General features: G+C 33.0%; 1 protein-coding gene and 1 long non-coding RNA gene across 5 annotated transcripts in view; one reads left to right on the top strand and one right to left on the bottom strand.

Annotated features, from left to right (window-relative positions):
- Window positions 1–12705, top strand: part of LOC129905672 (leucine-rich repeat-containing protein 15) — a 364926-nt gene that overhangs the window by 189296 nt on the left and 162925 nt on the right. The gene's annotated exons all lie outside the window — the stretch shown is intronic.
- Window positions 2876–4302, bottom strand: LOC129905679 (uncharacterized). The gene is made up of 3 exons (XR_008770630.1): window positions 3785–4302; window positions 3694–3729; window positions 2876–3626 (listed from the first exon to the last, which is right to left on the bottom strand). It is a non-coding gene; the product is annotated as an uncharacterized LOC129905679 (long non-coding RNA).

Here is a 12705-nt window from a genome sequence, read left to right as displayed (position 1 = left end):
TTCAGCGGAGAAGCAGGTAGAGGATGTGTTATATGGGTGCATTGATATAATATACTTGACAGTATCCTTTGTGTAGTTTGTATAAAAATATGAGTAGATGCGCAGAAGGATTGATTTTCAGGTTCTTGCTCACTTTTGAGTTGTTCTTCGTTGATAAATTTTTTGTCTCGCACTCGCGCGTGCCGGCTGACATGGAAATGTATTTACTTACAATATATAGAATGTTTAGGTGCTTATGTGTATGTTGTTTGAGGATGGACTCGATATCAATCCAATTTACTTTCAAAACCTTTTTAATAAAGATTTTTTTTAAAGTCACCAATGCAATGAACTCAGTTCGTAACTGAATCGATTTTGTTTTTTATTTACTTATACCTACATTATTAGGAAACAAAAATAAGGCAGCATTAATAACTTATAAGTTAATTTTTTTTAAACCTTGAAATTAATTTTTCAATTATGTAATCAAAGTTTAGGGAAGTTTTCAAAAATAATTTTCAAGCTCAACACTTTGAAAAACAATGATCTATTTTTTCAAACTGATATTTTATTTATAAATTCAGATAGGCATTAGCTACTTTTTTGCTTCTGTTTCCTCAGTAGCAAAACTATTTCCATAAATACCATCAAGTGCATTCTAACCACAAATACACTTATACCTATAATCCTTCACCCATTCCCCCGCGAAAATATAACTATTACCCTTCAAGCAAACAGGTCCGACCTCGGTCCGAATCCGCTCCGCCTGAGGCGGAGCTGAGTCCGACTTCGGATCAGAAACTGGTCCGAAGGCGGCTCAAATTAGTATGGAAATTATAATCACCGCGAAGTCGATTGCATATGTATTGGTGTGGTGAAAATCTCCATTCCGAGAAAATGGAGCCGAAGGCGGACCTGAGTCGGAGCAGCGAAAACCTACCAGAAAGAGGAATAAAAAAGGGATGACGTTTCGCATTTGCGACCAAAAAAAGAACTAGATTTTTTTTTTCACTGAAACTGTTTTTTTTTATTTAATTTTGGCAAACGAAATTTTCACAATATATACAATATAAAATACAATACATTTTTTTTATTTTATTTATTTGTTGTTGCTGCTGTTGTTGGTGTTTCTTTAGATGCCCAATCGCATGTTTCACCTTCTGCCTTTTTCTTCATCATTAGAGATTACATCTACAACACAAACAGAAACACATCACTTTAATCCAAACACTTTGAGCGATATAATTATACAACATACCTTTTTTTTATTCCAAATTGTTAATAGTTTGATATAATTGTTTATAATTATACTTATATTTTATTAACAACGACACGAGACACGACGCGACTAAACACTTCAACAAAAAATAACAAAATGACGCTTTTGCTCTTGTCTACTTTTTTTTTCCTTTTCTTAGTTTTCACCACGATTTTCTTAGACTTTGTGTTCATACACAAAAAGTTGCAAGTGTGTGAGTGCAACCCCGCTTTTCGCGGTCGGAGGTCGGACTGTCTTTTCTGGACTCCGTTTTCTTGCTTGAAGGGTATACCTACAAACCTACAAAAAAAACCGAATCCGCAACATATAAACAAAGGCAATGAAAAACAAAAGGATATATTTAGATTATATAACCCCACACGCACGCGCGAGTGTAGTATAATAAACAATACAACCCAGAAATCAACCTAAATATGGAAATCAATCATTGTGCACAAGCACATGTCAAATGTCAATACACATTTTTACACACAAACAAATGCATACCACATATCTAATCCTTTACCTATATCCCCGCACGAGCAATGTGAATATTACACAATGCAAAGAATTTCGCTGACACAAAAAAAAAACCAAAAAGTGTCAACTCGCAAGCGCGGGTGCGATATTATAAACACGAAATGAATTGTTAGGAAAAACCCAAGAGTCGACAAGAACAAAACAACCCTTTTTGAAAACCAAAGATAATGATCTTGCAAAAAATATCTACTATCTACATACTCTCTGCATCATCTTCATAATTTCATGAATGATTTCTGCCTGCCTGAGTGAGGAAATAGGAAACAAAAAAAAAAGTATTATGTAAACACAAAAAAAAAACAAAATATAACGATAAAATGAGAGCGCAAGAGCAAGTTTTTTTTTTTCAATAAATAGAAAAGAACAGAAAAAAAGAGTTCATCAGCGCCAGCTTATGCGTGGCATTCTTTTGAACTAAATTTGCATGTGTGCGTGATCAATGGAATTTTCAAAGTAAAAAAAGCTAAAATAGACACTTTTTCAACAATTTATATTAAAAATACTGTGAGCAAAAATATATATATTTTTTTTGAAACTGATTTGAAATATAATGAAAAAAAATAATAAAAATAAATTGTGGATGCTTTGACTGCCCCTTCCTCAAAAACAGAATGCAAATATTGGTTTATTAAAATCAAATATTTAGTGTGTAAATAAAAAAAATATTTTTTTTTTGCCAAACGGGTTGCATGAACAACTTAATTAACTTCTCATTAAAAAATACAAAAACATTTTAAAAAATAATCACGCTTTGCCCCACGACTAAAATGCTAAAATGCATTTTGACACCTTTCCTTCAAATTAACCGTTCAAACTAACTTCAAATTAAATTTTAGAAATTTTATTGGATTCTCCTAATTTCACTTTATTGTTTTCTTTTTGTTTCATCTAAAAAAACATGAAATTACAACAAATTAACGAAGCTGTTTTTCTAATAAAAAAAAAAAAAAAAATCTGTTTCACGTGCTGCATGAAAACACATTTGATCATTATAAAACAAAAAAAAAAAAAACTAAAAAGTTTATAAACAACGGTGCCCCAACCAAAATTCTGATTCAGTCTAAATTTGCAGGAAATGAATCATTTTCGACCCTTATAAATATCGCACAAGAAATGTTCGTACGTTTATTACCTTTTCAAAAAAGTACGTTTCATAAGATTATCTTATAAACTGCAAAAGTTATACAACAATTAGTCAACCATCTTCCATTAAAATGCTATGGAAACCCCCCCTTAATGTTTGAAACTATTGGTCTCATCTTCTTTCCTGCCTTGTGTATCTTTGGCAAGACGAACAATTTTGGTATTTCGGGGTTTGATACGTGCAACGTTCGTTTAAAAAGATAGCCAAAAGTCTCACTCACTTCCTTTTTAATGTCTGCAGATATTTTAATCATTTTTGTTAATCGTTTGTACGAACCATCATCAATTAATTTTGTCATTCTATCTTCATAATCCATTTTGTCTAAAATAACTAATTTATTGCTAATTTATCTGCTTTTACATAGAAGCAATCCTTTTCTTTTAATGTTTTAACTATTTTATTTTCTTTGTTATTTATATATTTTTTTTTGCCAACGTTAAATAACACTGTGTTCGAAAATGGAACTTTTTTTCCAACAGAGGGCTCTCATATCTACTAAAGATAATTCGAGTATGCTGAACACGATGGCGTACTTAGTTTTTCTGGATTAGGTCAAATAAAGATTTTTGCGTTTGAAATTTTGTTTGGACATGCCAAAAATGAGGCTATAAAACACCATATATTTTCTAATTTTTGATTTTTTATCTATGTAAAATGATGGAAAATCTATTTTTTTGGAAGTATTGTTGCGGACGCCTGTTGATGCTGAAAAAAAAAAATGTAAACAAACCTTAATAAAATGCAAATATACAGCGAAACTGAACAAACTTACCTCAAATAAAGAATCTGGTTATTCTGTTAGAAGTACCTGAAAAAAATATAAAAGAAATACCTTGAAAATATTAAATAAATTTAATACTCACCAAGTTGCTGCCATCTTGTCCTCCTTCTTCGTGTTGTTTTCAGAATGTAGAATGTCAATCATGAATGTATAGACCATTGAATAAGAAGTACAGGAAGGGGTGTTTATCCAAATAAGTGAAGCCGCTTTTTATTAGTGTGAGTTGTACAAATGCACATGTATTGGTAAAGGGTCGGAGTGCAGATATATTGTTCACTCAAGGGGCGCCAACAGAAATGTAACAGGTCTCGTGAGAGACTTCCGTAGAAATGCTATTTTTCATCATTATTATATACGAATTTTAAACTGTTTTTTTCCTAAACTAAAAACAGACTGAAAATTGTTTTAAAATCATCAAGAGTAGCTGAAACATTGGCGGTCAATGATTGCATCGCCTTGTCATCACCAATAAGAGTGAGTTCGCCCCTGGAAAACGAGCTCGAAATTTGACAGATTATATAAAATTTTTGACAGTTTATATAAATTAGTTTTTTTTTTAATTTTTTTGTGGCTTCACTCGCCAACTCTATAGGTGTGATATACACCCCTTCCTGTACTTCTTATTCAATGGTATAGACCTTTGACAATTTATTATATAGATTGGTTACCCATAGATAATAAAAACCGAGATGATTGGCTTTCCAGTACTGGAATATGATTGGTTGGAAAGCTAACTCGGTGAAAATTGTACTAGAGCAAAATGGATAAGGAAATCTATGGTTAAAGTAGAACCGACATTTAAATTAGAAATTACAACTATTTCTGTCATCAAACATTACCTGCAAACCGTTTTTACACCAATAGAATGGGAACAGAAATTCGTTTGCTGTACGTGTTACATTTTTTGTTGTAACTTGTATGCTCACCCGGTCGTGTACGTCATGTTTTGTTTATTTAATAAATCATTCTTCTGGTAAACTATTTCATCATTCGGTCCAAGTCATTATACGTTTACACGCGTCATTTTTGCTGTTTACACGTGACGTTTTGTCTTGTCAACCTAAGTATAACTCCGTTTTATGTGTTTTCGCGTTTCTTTCGGTGTTTTTCGTATTCTACTTGTCATTTCGAGTCTCTATTACGTTTTGTGTCAAAGTACAAGCGTGTTCTGAATGTTTTGAAAAATTAAAAGTTATAAAATTGATGGATACGCATGGTTAACTGTATGTGATGATAGAAATGGTTTAATTCGCAGTTTCTATAATGCTCTAGCTGCGATAAATTGTATTTAACCACAAATACTCGAGGTAAAAATACTTTTTTGTTAGTAGCGCCATCTTCACCCGAGAGTGAATATAAATCCAGCACCTGGGCTACACCGTTAGTATTTCTGGACACACCCCCGCTGAATGTACAAATTATTAAAATTAAAACAGAGAGGGACAGCTATATGTCGAAATTAGAATATATGTTTATGAGTGTATAGGTATGGTTTAATGAAATAATATATGGAACTCGGATGATATTATCCAGTTAAGTAGCGGTCATACGATAGATTTTTTTTAGCCAGTGATATTTTATATGCAAAATACATTCTTCTCGCTCTTTCTAAAGAGTTCAGCAACAATTTTTATTTTTTTGAATATTTTGTTTAAACGTCATTCTAAGAAGTTAAGCCAGAACTATAATTGGTGGATGGAGTCGGATGCTAATGTCAATTGTTGTTGTATTTCCATAAGTTTCCATCCGACCAGTGCGGTTGCGAGCGCACTCGTCGGATGGAAACTTATGGAAATACAACAACAATTGACATTAGCATCCGACTCCATCCGCCAATTATAGTTCTGGCTTTATCCAAGCAGAGTGGTGGTGAAGATTTAAAATTTTTTTTTGAAGTAAACCACCCCATAAGTGGTGATTTTTTTTAAAGTTAAAGTGCGTAAATCGCCCACTGAAAAATAGGATTTTTTTTTGATAAGTTAATGGTGCGTTGTAATTCTTTTATTTTTCTTGGTGAATATGTTTAATTAATTTTGGTGTCCTTTTGGAAAAAAAAAATTTATATATATAGAAGAATCTTCTTACCAACGTTCAGCTCTATAATACGTACCTGAGTATTAAAATCGAAAGGAAAAAAAAAAACACATAAAGCAAAGTACGAATAGTGGTGAGTTTGTGAATTTTTATTTTTTTTAGTAGAACAAAAATATTAAGATATGTGAATTAATAGGTTGATTTTCGGCGGACCCAGGTACCCATTTAAGAACTGGGCCGCCGCACCATTTTATTTATTATCAAAAATTTTGGATTTTTTTTTTACTGGATAATCCATACTGGCTGAACTGTGACTTCTGTGCCCAAACTTTATTCATCGTCTTTTTTTGGATCTGGACAAAAAAATGAGAGAGGTTGAGACTCCAACAAAAAAGATCGGATTCTGACACCGTCATCAGAGTCACCAGTCCACCGGAGCACCTCGTCGTCATTGAGTCCCAGCTGGCTGATTAAGTCCCCAGTAAAGATCCTGCGAAAAAAAAAAACAATTGAAAAAGGTCGCAGTGAGTTTTTTTAAACTTATACAGAATTTTGATAACTACAAAAAAAAAATCAACCCCCATCTAAAGAACGGAAAGGAGATTTTTGTGTTTGTGTTAGTCCCTTGATATTTGTATACCGTATAATTCACAGGCGGAAGTTTATAATGTTTTTCTGATTATATCTTTAATTTTTAATTGGTTCCATTGGTTTTGATAATTTTGATTTTGTAAAGTGATTTTAAAAGTTTTCTCAGTTGTCTACGGGTTTCCCTTAATTTGTTTTTTTTCTAAGTGCATTTTTCAGCTACCTCCAAAGAGCTCTCTAGGGGTAGGACGAATTTTTGCCATTTTTTTTGTTTCGTTTTGACTGTTAGTGGTATGAAAGGGCCCTTAAGGGGTGCTCCATCTTTTTTTTTGTAATTTTCGACATTTTCTTTTTGGGAAGAGTTTTCTAATCACTATTTAAGACTTTATCTTGTTTTTATATTATAATTTGTTTAATTTTTTTTTCTAATTGTTTATTTTTTTGTTTAGTTTAACTTTTCACTCTTAAAATATAATGTACCTTAATTGTAAATCAAAAGAGTTAAAAATTAATCTAGATCCAGAGTGTCCAATAACTTGAATTAATAAACTTCAAACGCCTAAAGAAAATTGACTTGAGATTGTTTCCTTGTTCCAAAAGTTGGAACATGACCTTTTGAAGAAAATTTTCAGGGGTGCCACGGTAGCGGAGTTTCAGTGAAGATGATATGATCTGAAACCGATCATCCACCATTTTGGGGGAATCCAAACATGGCCGCGGATTTCCATGGTTGGGAGGGAATAGGCCACACTGCACCAACATCCGCAGTGCCCTTGAGATGATGATAGTCCGTCTGCTGTCCCATCTTTCAAAAACGGTTTTTTTTCGATTTTTGTTCTCGGCCTGATCTATGTTTTTGTTTGCAGGTGAGGTTAAGTTTCGGGGGCAAGATCCCCCCCATCCGGCGAGCTTATGCCGTGCATCGCAAGCAGGCCACGTCCTCCGGAACTTAGCATTCCTTCCTTTCCTTTCCAAACACTTCCTTTTCTAATTTCCTACCTCATCCTATTTCCTACCTTACCGACCTACCTACACCTCCTCCGCTCCTCTTGCCACGCAACAAAATGGCGCCCAACGTTTTGCATTTGTAGTCTTAGTTTCAGTTCGTTTATGTTGTGAATTCGTTTATGAATTTTTAAGCTCGCAAGTCTGCACCAGGAAGATCCCAGAGATGTACCTAGGTGTATCGCGGCGAGTACTTGAAAATTCACAGTGACTGCGGTTAGTGTTTGTTTGCGTTTATCTCTTGTTGCTGTAAAGTCTCTGAAAACACGCAAGTCTGCACCAGGAAGATCCCAGAGATGTACCTAGGTGTATCGCGGCGTTGTTTTTCATGAACTTGCAGTAGCAACAGATAACGTAAATTTGTATCGTTTTTCCCTAATCCTATCCTAATACATTTTACTTTTCAATTTCTAATTTTCAATTTTCTTATCCTATAGTCTTGTGATTTCCTACTTGAAAGTGATGATTGTTTTGAAGTTTAGTCTGACGTCATCCTTCCAACAATTGTTTGTCGAGTTTTACTAGTCGTTTCATGTCTTCTAGACAAGGTTCTTGAGACAGTCTAGGATTGCGGGAACGATTAGGAAAACTTTGTAATGTGATTTGTTAGTGTTTCTGATAGAGTTCTGGTCCCATATTATTGTCATCTCAAGGGAGTTTAGTTCGTCTGTCTGAAGTCTTTTTTTTTAGAATGGTCGTAAGTAGGATCGTATCATCGGATTCGCTACAAAGCTACCTGAATCACCCCGTATTCGTAAGAAACAAAACCCTACAAACTAAAAATCTTTTTGAAAATTACCTAATTCTAAAAGTAAATTTTTGAAAATTATACCATCGTCAAATATCTATAGTTTTCTAAAAGTAAAAATACTTGGAAGAAAAAAAAAATAAACTACAGTTTTGGAAATAAGTGTCTGCTGAAGTATTAGTACATACACAAACCCAAATACACTAAAATACAAAATATCCTTAATAATACTAAGCAATAAAAACACAAAATATACAAAAATACAATACTACAAAAATATCTCAAATTCTAAATTTCAAAAATTATAAGATTTTGATTTAGACATTCGTTTACGGTTTTTTGTTTTTTTTTTATTCTTGTTCGAATTTTCGTTTTGTTTAAACATTTTTCTTAATTTTTTTTTTGAAAATAGAAATTTTTGAAAAAACTTTCTAATAGTTTAGTTTTGTTGATTTTTTTTGTTTTGTTAGTTAAGTTTTGTTTTCATTTTTCAAGTAACTTTTGTTTCGAAAACTTCAATTCAATTTTTTTAAAATAAAATTTTGCAATTGAAGAAATTAAAATTTTCTAATTAGTGTAGCGAACTTAAGTCTTTTTCTAAGGAAAAGGTACTTTAAGATTTAAAAACATAAAAGTTAAGAAATAATTGTTATTTATTTTTCGTTTAGTTATAGGTACAATTTTCTTTTTGTTTTTCTAGTTTTTTTTTGAATATACACTGAAAATAATAAATTTCGTAAAACTACGAAAATCGTTTCATACACTACATTTTCGTTGGCCCAACGAAACTTTCGTTGGCTCAACGAAAATATGTAATTTTTCGTAATATGAAAACCTTCATCAATTAATGAAAACGTTTCATACACTTTTTCTCCCTATTTAGTGCCAAAAAATCCAATTTAATGAAAAGATTCATCACTTAACGAAAAATTTCATCCTCATTTTAAAGAATAAGAATAAGAATTTTTTCCTTACTTTATCAAAGTTTTAATTAAGTAACGAAAAAATTCATTGACTTATGAAATTCAACATTAACTAACGAAAATCTTCATAAGTTTATGAAAATTCTTCATCGGCTTATGAAAAAATACATCAGTTAACGAATAAAAATCGTTGCCTTACAAAAAAAAACCCAGACCTGGGTGCATTTTTGTTTTAATGATGAAAAATTGAATCTTGCAGGATATAGTTCACATTAGGTTTTTGTTTAAAAATCTATGTAAGTTGAGCTGAAAATATACAATATTTGCGTATTGACAAGGTGTCTCACGACAACCAACGCCAATTTTTTGTTTGGACTAAATTAAATCAATAATTTAATAAGTCCAATTTAAATATAAGAAGAAAAATGAAAAAAATTCGTAGGTTAACCAAAAAACTCGTAATTCTACGAGAGAATGTAAGAATAATCTACTACAAAAATAATAAATAAAACGAAAAGTTTCGTTAGCTAACGAATATTTTCGTAATTTAATTAAAATATTCATAAAATTTACGAAAAAATTCGTTAGCTTACGAAAGTTCCTTGCATAAATTAATGAAAAAATACATTGACCAACGAAAAATATCATCGTGTTTAATTAAATTTTACGTTAATTGATGAAAAAGTTTCGTAAAGTGATGTTAAAATTCATTAATTTTCGATCAAAAATTTTTATGAAAAATTTCATTAAAATACGAAAGTTTTCGTTAGTTGATGAAATTCTTCATTAACGTATGAAAGCCATTTCGTTGAGCCAATTAAATTTTTCACCGGCTGAAAATTAATTAAATTTTCGTTGGCTCAACGAATTTTTTCGTTGTATTTACGTAAGGATTTGGTTCAGTGTATTTAATTATTTATTTAATTTTTTTTTTGGTTTTCTTTGATTTTTTTTTCAAATTTCGTTTTTTTTTGTAAAATACTTTACTTTTTTCATTAATTAAGTCTAAGTTTTTTGTATTATTTAAACATTTTTCTTTGGTTTTTTTTTTTTTTTTTAAATCATTATTTACGTTTAAATACATTCCAAAAAATCGCTAGTTGGTTTTCAAAAGTGAATGATTTTTCATTCCTTGTTTTTTTTTCTTTTCTTTCGTTTATTCAAACATTTTTCGTTCTTTTTTTTGTTAATTTATTACATATTCAGTTTTTTTTTGTTAATTCCTTTTTGTTACAGTTACATAAATTTATTTTTTTGTTAATTTTTTTTTAAATTTAAAAAGTTTATTTGAACAACATTAAAATTTGTGTTCGTAATTTAAGTTTTTTTTTGGTAAAGGTTACAGTTTTTTTTTGATTAATTTATTTATTTTTTTTGTTACAATATTGTTTTTTTATTTAGTTTTATATATATACATATTCGTTTTTTTTTTGAATAAAAAAAAACAGTTTACAGTTTTCAAAAATAATAATATAGAAATAAGGGAAGATAGAATTAATTAATTTCAAAAAAACTCACCACATAAAGTACTTGTTGTTTTTGTCTGCTTGTTCCATTGTTGAATTTCGTTCTATTCGTGAGTCTTGATATACAAATCCAAAATGGCACATGCTAATAAAGATGAAGAAGAACGCATACAGCGAATGCTCCAAGAGGCTGAAAGAGAAGAGATGAGAATAACAAGATCGGCAATGCAAAAAAATAATACAGGTGCGAGGCCGAAAGTCCTACACTCACCTCCACCTACTGATAGGCAAACTAGGTCCTCCTCTCAAAACATAGGCAGTTCTGGCGGTTTAGTCCAAATGTTCCAAATCCCAACGTACTTAATAGTAATGGTACGAATCCAAATATTCAAAGTACCAACAATCCAAATGTTAGCCGTAATACCAACTCGATAACCACCCCAACTTACAGTGATCTTAGTGGGGCGGGGGCAGACAACACAGTCAGGCAAGCTCAAGGTCAAGTAGATATTGATAGGGCTACAGGTATCCATGACAACCAAGGTTCGAGAGGTATCCTCGATAGCATTAGTCAAACCCTGCAGAAAACAAGACAAAAGAAAGTTTTACCAAATAATGTTACTTCGTTTATAGAAACACAAATAGCAAGAAGCATATCTACCTGTCAGGAAGTGTTGCAGCAGAATGTGGAGAGAGCCATTAGCGAAGGTATACAGAGTCAATTAAGTGGTTTTCTAGAACAGCTAACTTTGGCGATGCCAGTTCCACCTGTTAGTGTACCGACTCCCAGTCAACCACCGGTTAACAATGTACAACCACCAATGTCAAATCAATTCCACGTAGTTCCACCACCAGTTGCAAGTTATAACCCTGCTCCTGCAGGGCCACCACCAGTGTATGCAAATCCTTTAGCTGATCAAGGTAGAAGTGCGTTTGTACCAGTAGGGCGTCAAGTTATAAATAATCCAATTCAGTCGACTGCGCCGGAAATACCTTTCCAACCGCAGTACAATCCACCAGTTTTTGGGAGTTATCAAACTCCATTTACACCTTTCCCTTATCCACCTCCAGTCTTAAGTCCATATATGACTCCTGGTTATCGAGCTCCAACAAGGGTGGATAAGTGGGGTATAGGGAAGTTCGACGGCCTGTCAGACCACCTGACAGTCGAAGACTTCGTGGTTAGGGTAGAGTAGCAGCAGAAGCGGCATGCGTCTCCGTGGAAGGAGGTACTGAGAGACTTCCACCAATTGCTCTCGGGTCCGGCATTAGATTGGTTCTGGCAGTACCAAGGAGACAAAGATTTAGATTGGCCAACCTTAAAAGAAGCTTTGCTAAGCCGATACCAAAACCCCCTTACTGATATAGAAATCGTACGGAATATATTAAAACGGAAACAAAATACGAACGAGAGTAGTGAGGAATTTTTCGTAGCGATAAACAAAATGAGGTACCAGTTGCGAATGCCAATTCCAGAAGCTGATATAGTAAAGGTATTAAAACGAAACCTCAACGACAAATTAAGAAATTTGGTTTTCCCTCAAGCAATCGTTTCCCTTGATCAGATGAGACATGTTTGCAAGGAAGTAGAAGCTGCGTTTCCGAAGAAGGATAGTGAACTGCCGAAGCCAACTGGTAGGCCTTCAGCTAGGTATGGTGTGAACGAGCTGGAGTATGAAGATGAATACCAGCCTTCGGAGGAACGACTAGCGGCTTATCAGTTTGGTCAGACACGTTCGAAAAACCCTCCTCGGAAACAGGCTGATGCTTCCACTCTTGAGTGTTGGAACTGCAAGGAGCAGGGCCACACTTGGTTCAACTGCCCTTCCGAAAGACGAGTCCATTGCTATAACTGTGGTCTAGAAGGTTTCTATACGACTAATTGTACGAGATGTCTTTCGGAAAACAGAGTGAGGGACGCGAAGGCTTCGGGGGAATCGCGTTCGACCCAAAAGTAGAACCCCCGATAATAAATAGTAATGCAAAAGAAACTTCTTTAAAAACTCTTCCCCCAGGGGAAGAGCTAGAAATTAAAATTTTAAAAAGTGAAGTTAAATGTAAAAATGTAGATTTTGAAGAAAAAGAGAAGAACTTATTCCAAATAAGGCCGTTACATATCCGTCTCCAAGAATACGAACGCGCCAAAGAGAGAATTTTTAATAGTGAGATTAGTATATCTAAAGAAATTTTTAAATGTAGGGAAAGACACCGAGCGCGAAGAGCAAATAAAATAAAAATG

This window comes from Episyrphus balteatus, chromosome 1, assembly GCF_945859705.1.
Source record: "Episyrphus balteatus chromosome 1, idEpiBalt1.1, whole genome shotgun sequence".
Lineage (NCBI taxonomy): Eukaryota > Metazoa > Arthropoda > Insecta > Diptera > Syrphidae > Episyrphus > Episyrphus balteatus.
Note: the sequence above shows the minus strand (reverse complement) of the source record. Positions and strands in the feature narration are given on the sequence as shown.